The sequence below is a fragment of the Apis dorsata genome, unplaced genomic scaffold (genome assembly GCF_000469605.1).
Source record: "Apis dorsata unplaced genomic scaffold, Apis dorsata 1.3 scaffold_887, whole genome shotgun sequence".
Lineage (NCBI taxonomy): Eukaryota > Metazoa > Arthropoda > Insecta > Hymenoptera > Apidae > Apis > Apis dorsata.
In genome coordinates, this window is record NW_006264003.1 from 88155 (window position 1) to 97133 (window position 8979).

An 8979-nucleotide genomic window follows, 5' to 3' on the forward strand; every position below is an offset into this window, starting at 1 on the left:
TCTATATTATTTTTTCAAAAAAACCTAAAAAAAATTCTAATATTACCAATTACATTTTATATATTTTGAAATTTTTGCAAACAGTTAACGATTTAATAATATTTTCAAAAAATCTTTGTTTATTTGCATTATTACTGATATGATTCTTACAAAAAAATTATTTTGAAATAAATAAATATTTTATTTTTTTTTATTTATGTAATGTTTATATATTAAATTATAGTATCAATATTATTAGTAGAAGAAATTTAAACTGTCGTATTAATTTATTTTTAATAATTTGAACAATATTTCATTTTATTTAATTTTTGTTATATATAATATATAATAAAAAATCCTACGAATAAAATTGTATTTCAAAAGTTATTCAAATAAAATTTAATATGAACAATGTTCAATATTTTTTTCCAATCTTCAAAATATTTTTAAAACACATTAATATAGTCTTTAGCTCGTTCAGCGATTTTGCTTTTATCTCCTGTATGATCGGAAAACGTCATCCTCTCATGGTTCTCTTCATGTTTAAAATAGGAAAAAGTCACACATGCTATGTACAATGAATACGACTGAGGTATCACTTTTATATTGTTTTTTGATGAACATTGTTGCGACTCTGTGACTATAAGACAGAAATGAAATTTCGTGACCATAAAGGAAATAAAAGCGAAATCATTGAACAAATCATTGAATCATGCTATCATAAAAAGTTTTAGAAATTTGAAGATTGGAAAAAGATATATAAGTTATATTTCATAAATGTTAAGTTGAAAATAAGCATCAATATTGATGAATAGATAAATAATTTTTTAAATAAATAAAAATTTTAAGATTAAATAGAAAAGAAATGGCATAAATGGACATGTATTGAATATGATATTTAATTACTATCTCAAAGATAGTAAATATTTTTATAATAAAATTATTGTATATTTATTTTGCAACTATATTATGATATATTCATCTATTTTAATTCTATCACTTCATATGTAATGTTTATATTAATATTATTTACTTTTATACTTTATATTCTATTGACAATTATATTTTATTACAATTACAGATTTTTAGAATAACGGTCATTTAATTTAATTGACATCTTTTATTTATAATAGATAATTATTTAATAATTGATATCTTTTAATCAATTTTCTGTATGTATATTTTTCAAAGGAGAAATCGGTTAGAAATCGGTTAGATATGTCCCAGACATAATTTTACACTAGTATAAGTATTTATATCTAATAATTCATGTATTCTTTGAATTTATAAAATAATATTTCGAAATTCTTTTTAATATTTAACAATATTAATTAATTTAAATTAATTTTATTTTTATTTTTATAAAATATTAAATTTTATTTCAATTGGCTACTGATACTGATTTTGAATTTTTTTTTATATAAAAAAATATAAGATTAATATTTAAGTTTCAGTTGATTTTGTATAATCTTTATTGATTTATTATGTGCCTTTATTAATGTGCTAATATTAAATCTATAGCTATAATTAGTATAAAGAATACAATTATTAGAAATTCTTTTATTCATAATTCTGTTATTAAATTTTATAATTAATAAATTAAATTAATTCGGTGTCATTTCCTTTTTATCTGAATTTTTAATATTTTTTAATTTTAAATTAATAATTGTTAAAAATTAATTTGTAACTTTTCACATTTTATAATTGGAATGATAGACACTATTTTGTAAAACATAATATATGATATTCCGTATATAATATATACGGAAAACTAAGAATTACACAAGTATATATTGTGGATATTCATAGTTAACAATTCAAATGATGAAATTTGAATAAAATTACCGTATTATAATAGAAGTGATAGAAGATAAAAAATATTGAAAATGAAAATGTTTTTGTCTTGTCTTATTTTATTATTTATATAATATTAATATAATTTTATATTTAACTTAATTTATATTAATATTAATATCCTGAAAATTTTTTAAATTTAAAATAACACTGAATTAATATATACATAATAAAAATCATTTCAATTACATCGTAAATATTTATTCATTTGAAATCAAGAAAAATTAATGAAAATTTCGCATATGTATGTATATCCAAGAACAATTTACTCCTTAAGCTTGGAGTATCTGAAACAGTGTCGCAAACAAATCTTCCATTGAGCGGGAACAAAAGCGGTGGCAAGAAGAAACGAATCATTTTAATCTCTGACGATAGAATCTTGAGGAAGTTTAAATTACGTTCGAAAGAGTGGCGTGTCGCTCGTCATTCTGCCCCCGCGGCCATCATTGCCTTTAACTTTTCCAGAAGGACTTGGCCTGGTAGAACCGGTAGCCAATCCAGTATCTATGGAATTTTCTTCCTGATTGACATTCGGTTATTGTCGCATTTGCATAATTCACCCCAGCAGCGTCGCGGGTCAGGTTCCTTTCACATCTTCTCTGTCGACCACAGACAAGACGTGTCTCTCTCGAGCGTAAGTGAAGACGAGCATACTGAACCACATGAAAGAGGTCTTAAGAGAGTAAGAAAAAAAAAAACGGAAAAACATTGTTGAAAAGAATGTGAACAAAATTCAATTTTTCAGCTTTAACAATCTCAAAAAAAAAAATTAATTTTTTATAAATTAATCTTCCAACAATGATTTGAAATTCAAACATGATAATTCTTTGGAATAATTTTGTGATTAATGTGAAAAATATAATAATTATAAAGACAAATCATGAAATGATATTATTGAATTAAGTCTTATAATTGTTTGTTATGGTAAAAATACGAACTTATTATTATATCATTATTTATAATAAGTATATAGATAAGTATATATTTCAATTATTATAATAATTTACAAAAATTTTTATTTATAAAAATTTACAAATATTTTTTATTTATTATATTATATGATAAAATAACATATAACGCAGGCTTAAGAATTTTGGATAAATTATTTCTATTAAATAATTTAATTAAATTAAATATATTAGTAATAATCCAAAAAAGTTCTATTTTAGAATTTTAAAAGAAATAATCGCTTTGATAATAATAAAAATTTTTCAATAATAAAGACAATGAAAAAGTATTATTTATCTTTAGATAATTAAATAATTAAAAATTAAGAATTATATTAGAGAATAAAATTATATAATAGAATAAAATTAGAATTACAATAATTAATTATAACAATTATTGCTTATATTTTTTAATTATGTTCAATCAATTTTATGTTTTATAATTAATACGAATTAGATTAAAACAATTTTTTTTATATATTTTTATACATTATTTCCAAATATGTATAATTGAATTGTATAATTTTATTATAAAAAATTAATTTTTATTCAAAGAAAGTGAAATAAAAATATTTTGAATTTTAGTCTTAAAAGGCTGCTTTTCATTGTAGAACGGCCGCGTGTCAAATCGAATTTGCCTCATTTGCCATGAGCGTCACTCTTCTGGCACGAGAATCTATTAATATAATTTTTATGAATCTAATTTTAAATTCCAGCAAACGTTGTTACTTTACTGTCACGCTGTCACCGGCTCTTTATTAAGTGGTCCTTCCTCCACACCCTGTCTTCGCAGTTGGAATTTGTGCGCCTCAACGGAAACGAATAATTCGAATTATTTCTTCCCGGCAGATGTTATGTCGCGGGGGTGAAACAAGATTTCGCCGATTATTGCTCTGATACAATGAATGGTATTTTTACGAGAGATGTCAATTAACTAATTTTTTCAAATGTAGTCGATTAAGAAACATTGATAATTATTCTCTTTTCGTTTACTATCAAAGTATTAAAATTGTGTTTCGATGTTTTATTGTAATTTTTAATTTTAAAAAAATTATTTTATGACAATATTTGGGATTATTAATGATTTCTATTCCATTTTTCTTTGTCTTTTATTTGGAAAAATTAATGTATATAAATTTTATAATACATCTCCTATACTTTTACTTATTTGATATTAATAACATTTATTATTTTGAAAAGTTATAAGGAAATGATCAATAACGTAGAATTTAATAATGATTTTTTAAAAATTTTTTAAATGTTGTTATATAAGATTGATAAACTTAGCAATTAAAATTGATTTAAGATAAAACAAACTAATGTATCAATTATTTGAATTAAATGCTTATAATAAATTCATTCATATGTGTTTTAAATATTAGCTCAATTTTAAATAAAGATTGACACATTTTATTTTGCACCTTATTTTAATCAAATTCTTAAAAATTTTTAAACAACTTCATACATATATAATATAATAATTTTAGATAGATAAGATATAAAACAATTTTTTAATTTTTTACTATTCTTATTTCTACTTTTAGACTTTATAACTTTTAAATGTATGGATTCTTTTAAAAATAAAATATTTAAAGAAAAATACTTCTGACCTTCTTTTTCCTTAAATAATTAACATTTTTTAATATTTTTATATTGATAATTTATACATAATAAATCTAGAAAAATTATTTTAAATATTCATTTTATTTTCTTGTTTTTCTTTCTTTGGATAATAATATAAATAAATTGATAATAATAAATTGATAATAAATTGATAAATATATTCAGCATATGTTAAAAATGTAAATAAATTGAAAATTGATTATTATGAAAATAATCCATATGATTATATTTAATATAGAAAATTTTATATTCATATATAATATTCAAAGATAATAAAACAAAAAAATAATATAGTAGTGAGATTTTTATGTCCATTAAATAAAAATTAATTAAGAGGATATTTAAAATTTAGATACATAAAGTTACAATTTTATTAAAATCAAAAAGGACGCAGAATTTGAATCCTATTAATATTTCCACATTATATTTCTTCAATTCTTAAAAGTTTATTTGTAGGCAGATCCACTTATATTAATATTTTATATCTATCTATAATAATAATATTTGATAATATGTGGATATGTTATATTACATATCTACATTTAAAAATATAAACACCAAATATAATTAAAAGATTAAAAGTTAAATATAAAAAATTTTTTTCAAATATTTTATATGATTATTATATAATATATTAATTGTGAAAATGAAATTTAGAATCAAATTATAGGAATTTTAATGATTATTAATATCTTATTTAATTTTATTCGTTCATTTCCTTGCTTTTATTCATAAATAATACACATTTAGATATGTAATATTTAATTTCTACACTCCCGCGTTCAAAATGGCTACAAAAAAAATATCTATCAAAAATCTTATAGATTCGAATTCCCACAACCATAAAAAGCATCTCAGAAGTACCTACTGTAAGCTCAAGAAACTAAAAGATCCTATTTTCCTTCGTTCGTAAGATTTTCGACGATTCTTGTTGAGCAACCGTCCGTGACGTCGAATGGCTCCACTTTCCAGAGCACCAATTACGATTACCGAAGGGCCGTCACTCGGCATTATCGGATAGTTAACCCGCTAAATGGAGGAAAGAACTCTCCTTTTCTCAAGATGATGATGATGATTTGAAAGCCGATCATTGGAGCAAGCAAGAAGAAAGTCGTGATAAGAGATCTACTAGATAGATGGACTTGACGGTCTATATTCGTTGCTTAGAATTGTATCAAGATAACGATATAGTATACTGATGACAATTCATTATACTTTGTGTACTTTGTATAACGTGAGCGCTGTGAACGAGATACGCTATTATCATGTATTTTCTCATGTATAGAGAAAACTAAATAAAATCAGGACATTAAGAATATATATGTAATTGAATAGTGCAATGTAATATTGAATATATGTTGTAATATATATATGTTGTAATATCTGCAATTTTGATATTTATTAAATGGAAACTGAAATTCGAAATTGAGTTATATTAGAAGAATTTTTTTATTTTTTTATATATAATATATTTAAATATATCTATAAATATAATTTTTTTAAATAAAAGAAAATTCAAAGAAATATTGATTTAAAATTATATAATTATGAAATTGTTAAATTAGATTATAAATTAAATAAATTAAAAAAATAAATTAAAATTTGAAATTATCTTGTATTTATAATTTTTTTTTTATAATTTAAAATCAAGTTTTATTTCTCAATATTATTATTTTATTTCTCAATTTTTAGAATCTATAGGATTAATTAGTTTAGAATTTATTAATATAGAGAATTAGAAACTATATTTTAATACACAATTATCTCGAAAAGTATGTTAATGTTTCAAATTTCTTTTCATATTTTTTTTATTAAAAAAAATATATATATATCATATCATGTTCTATTAATATTTCTTAAAATATTATTTTTATAATGTAAAATAGAATCGTTATCATTAAATAATATTTATTATTAATTGTTTATTATATTATTATTTTATTATCTTTTATTATTTTTTTGCTAATTGTCTAATTTAATAATTTTTACAATTTTAACAATATTGTTCCAAATTTTTTTTAAGAGTTTTATTTCATCATCAAAACAAGAAATCAATCAGGAGAACGTGTTATGATCGTCTTTTAACAGTAACGACGCAATATGAAGCATACATCAAACTATGTATCTCTCACATATGATTCTTTCAAAGAGGAATATCGATATTGGTTTGGTCAACCGAAGATTTATTTACACCAAATAAATATCAATACTTTAAAAAAATCGAATATGCAAGAGATAGATTGATATTGGTCTCACGTTATATCATGCAGTTGTTAAAGTAAATGGAAAATTTTGCGTATTCATAATAAAATGATAAAAAGTACATATATTAGATTTTCGAATTTTCCCAATTGAAATTATTTTCGTAATAAAATAAAATTCTTTATAATAAAAAACAATTTATATTGATATAATACCAAACTTGGAAAAAATTACTAAACTAAATATTTATAGTTATTTTTTTTGAGTAGTAAAAAAACTAATAATAATAATTAAATAATAACTATTTAATTTCACTAAAAAAAAATCATTATTTTTATATTAAAAAATTCTTATTTATTAAGTGCTTATTTATTGAAGAAATATTAAGTGTGCATTTAAAGAAAATAGTTAATAAAAACAATGATTATATGATGTTTCAAATTTTAATGATTACATGCTGTCATTATATTTTTCTAATTTAAATAAAAAAAATTTTTTTAAAGCTAAACAAATCATTTAAAGCTTTATTATTTATTAAAAAAGAAAAATAATATATAATAAAACAAAAATATATATAATAAATAATATATAATAAAATAAAAATATATTTATAACAAAAATATGAAATATAAAGATAGATAGTTTCACGATTATTGTAATATATTATATATAAGAATAGATCAGTTAAGTAAGATCAGTAAATAATATTCTTCAGAATAGATCAGTTAACTTTGTTGCAAAGCTATCTAATTCTCCGTTTCAAAATCGTTCACCATTCTTGACAATATGGGGCCGAAAATAGAATTTATTACTTTGCGAATTTCATTTCTATTTTGCTTCATTTCAGCTTGCACAAACAGACTAAAGATAAATATTTCTGATCTCAGTAGCCATGAATTTGTTACTGTTAGCAACTGAATCTTGGTATTTCATATTTTTGTCATAACTTTTTAATAATGATCTAAATGTTGTAAACTGATGTTACATAAATATTATATTTATGTAACATTATTTTCTTATTTAAACCTGTAGAATATACTAACAATGTTTTAAAACTTGGAATACGCTATATAGAAAAGAATTTATTTCTTCAATTTTAACTTCGAAATATGTTATCAAAGTCAACATTTTGAATAATTCTTTTCTATGTATATATCTCTTTAACTTTAGTTTCCAAGATATTAACAAAAATTGATTCTGCATATTATAATAATTATACAATTCTAAAATCTAAGTTCTAATGATTTTGACATGTGTTATAAAAATCATTCTATTTAATGTATTTAAGAAAATTATAATTAATTATTCATTATTATTTATTAAAAAATCTTAACAAAAAATATTTCAATAATATTTTATTTTAATATTTTAGTTTTTATTATTTATTATATTATCATTTATAGATTAAATTTTTTAAATTAAATAGATAATTATATTATATTATTATATATATAATATATAATAATATATATTATATTATTATATATATAATTATATTAATTAATAGATTAATAATATTACATATAGCTAACAACTTATTATTTAAAATATTAGAATTCGAATTATAAATATTGGATATATATATATACATGTATTTTGGCAGCATTTTTTATTTATATATATTTTTACTATTTTTATTATTTATTTTTTTATTATTTATACTAATTAAAATCGATTCATGGAAGAACAAATCTTTATTGATTATTTTTTGAATTGATATAAATTGAAATAGATTTAAATATGACGCTTTAAACTGTGGTTTTAATAATATGGTTATAATGTAATGTTTCTTTGGTAATATAGATGAAATTTCCCTAATTAATACTAATAATAAAAAAGTCTTGTAAAATTTTAAAAAATTCTAATTATAATTATTATTTATTATCTAATCAAATCTAAGCGAAATTAAGCTTATATTAAATCTTGGAAATAGAATATTTATGATATTTACGCTATTATTCAATTAGTCTTTTTTTTGTAAGTATAAGCTGATTGTAATAAAAAGTTAAAAAATTAAATATAGAAAAAAATAGAAGAAACAGTTTTGGAATTTTCTACAATTAACATAATAATGTATATTTTTTTTTATATATCTATAATATTTTTATAAAATATATAATAATATATCATTAGAAAATGAATGTGATTTCTAATTTTTTAAATAGATTTCTATTTTTTATATTATTTTTTTATATTATTATAAAAATTCATTTTCGACTGGATGCAAACGATTTTATTAACAAAATGATTTTTAAGAATCTGTAAAGTTAAATTAATAAAATATTTTAAATATCTTATATTAATATCTTTATAAATTTATCCTTATAAATATTTTTTTTATATTTAATATATTCGATATGATTTATTTCTTTAT

The 8979-nt window shown here is 19.8% G+C and overlaps 1 protein-coding gene and 1 pseudogene across 1 annotated transcript in view; both read right to left on the reverse strand.

Annotated features, from left to right (window-relative positions):
* Positions 1-8979, reverse strand: part of LOC102681098 (forkhead box protein O) — a 344280-nt gene that overhangs the window by 59192 nt on the left and 276109 nt on the right. The gene's annotated exons all lie outside the window — the stretch shown is intronic.
* Positions 2051-5701, reverse strand: LOC116186543 (annotated as a pseudogene).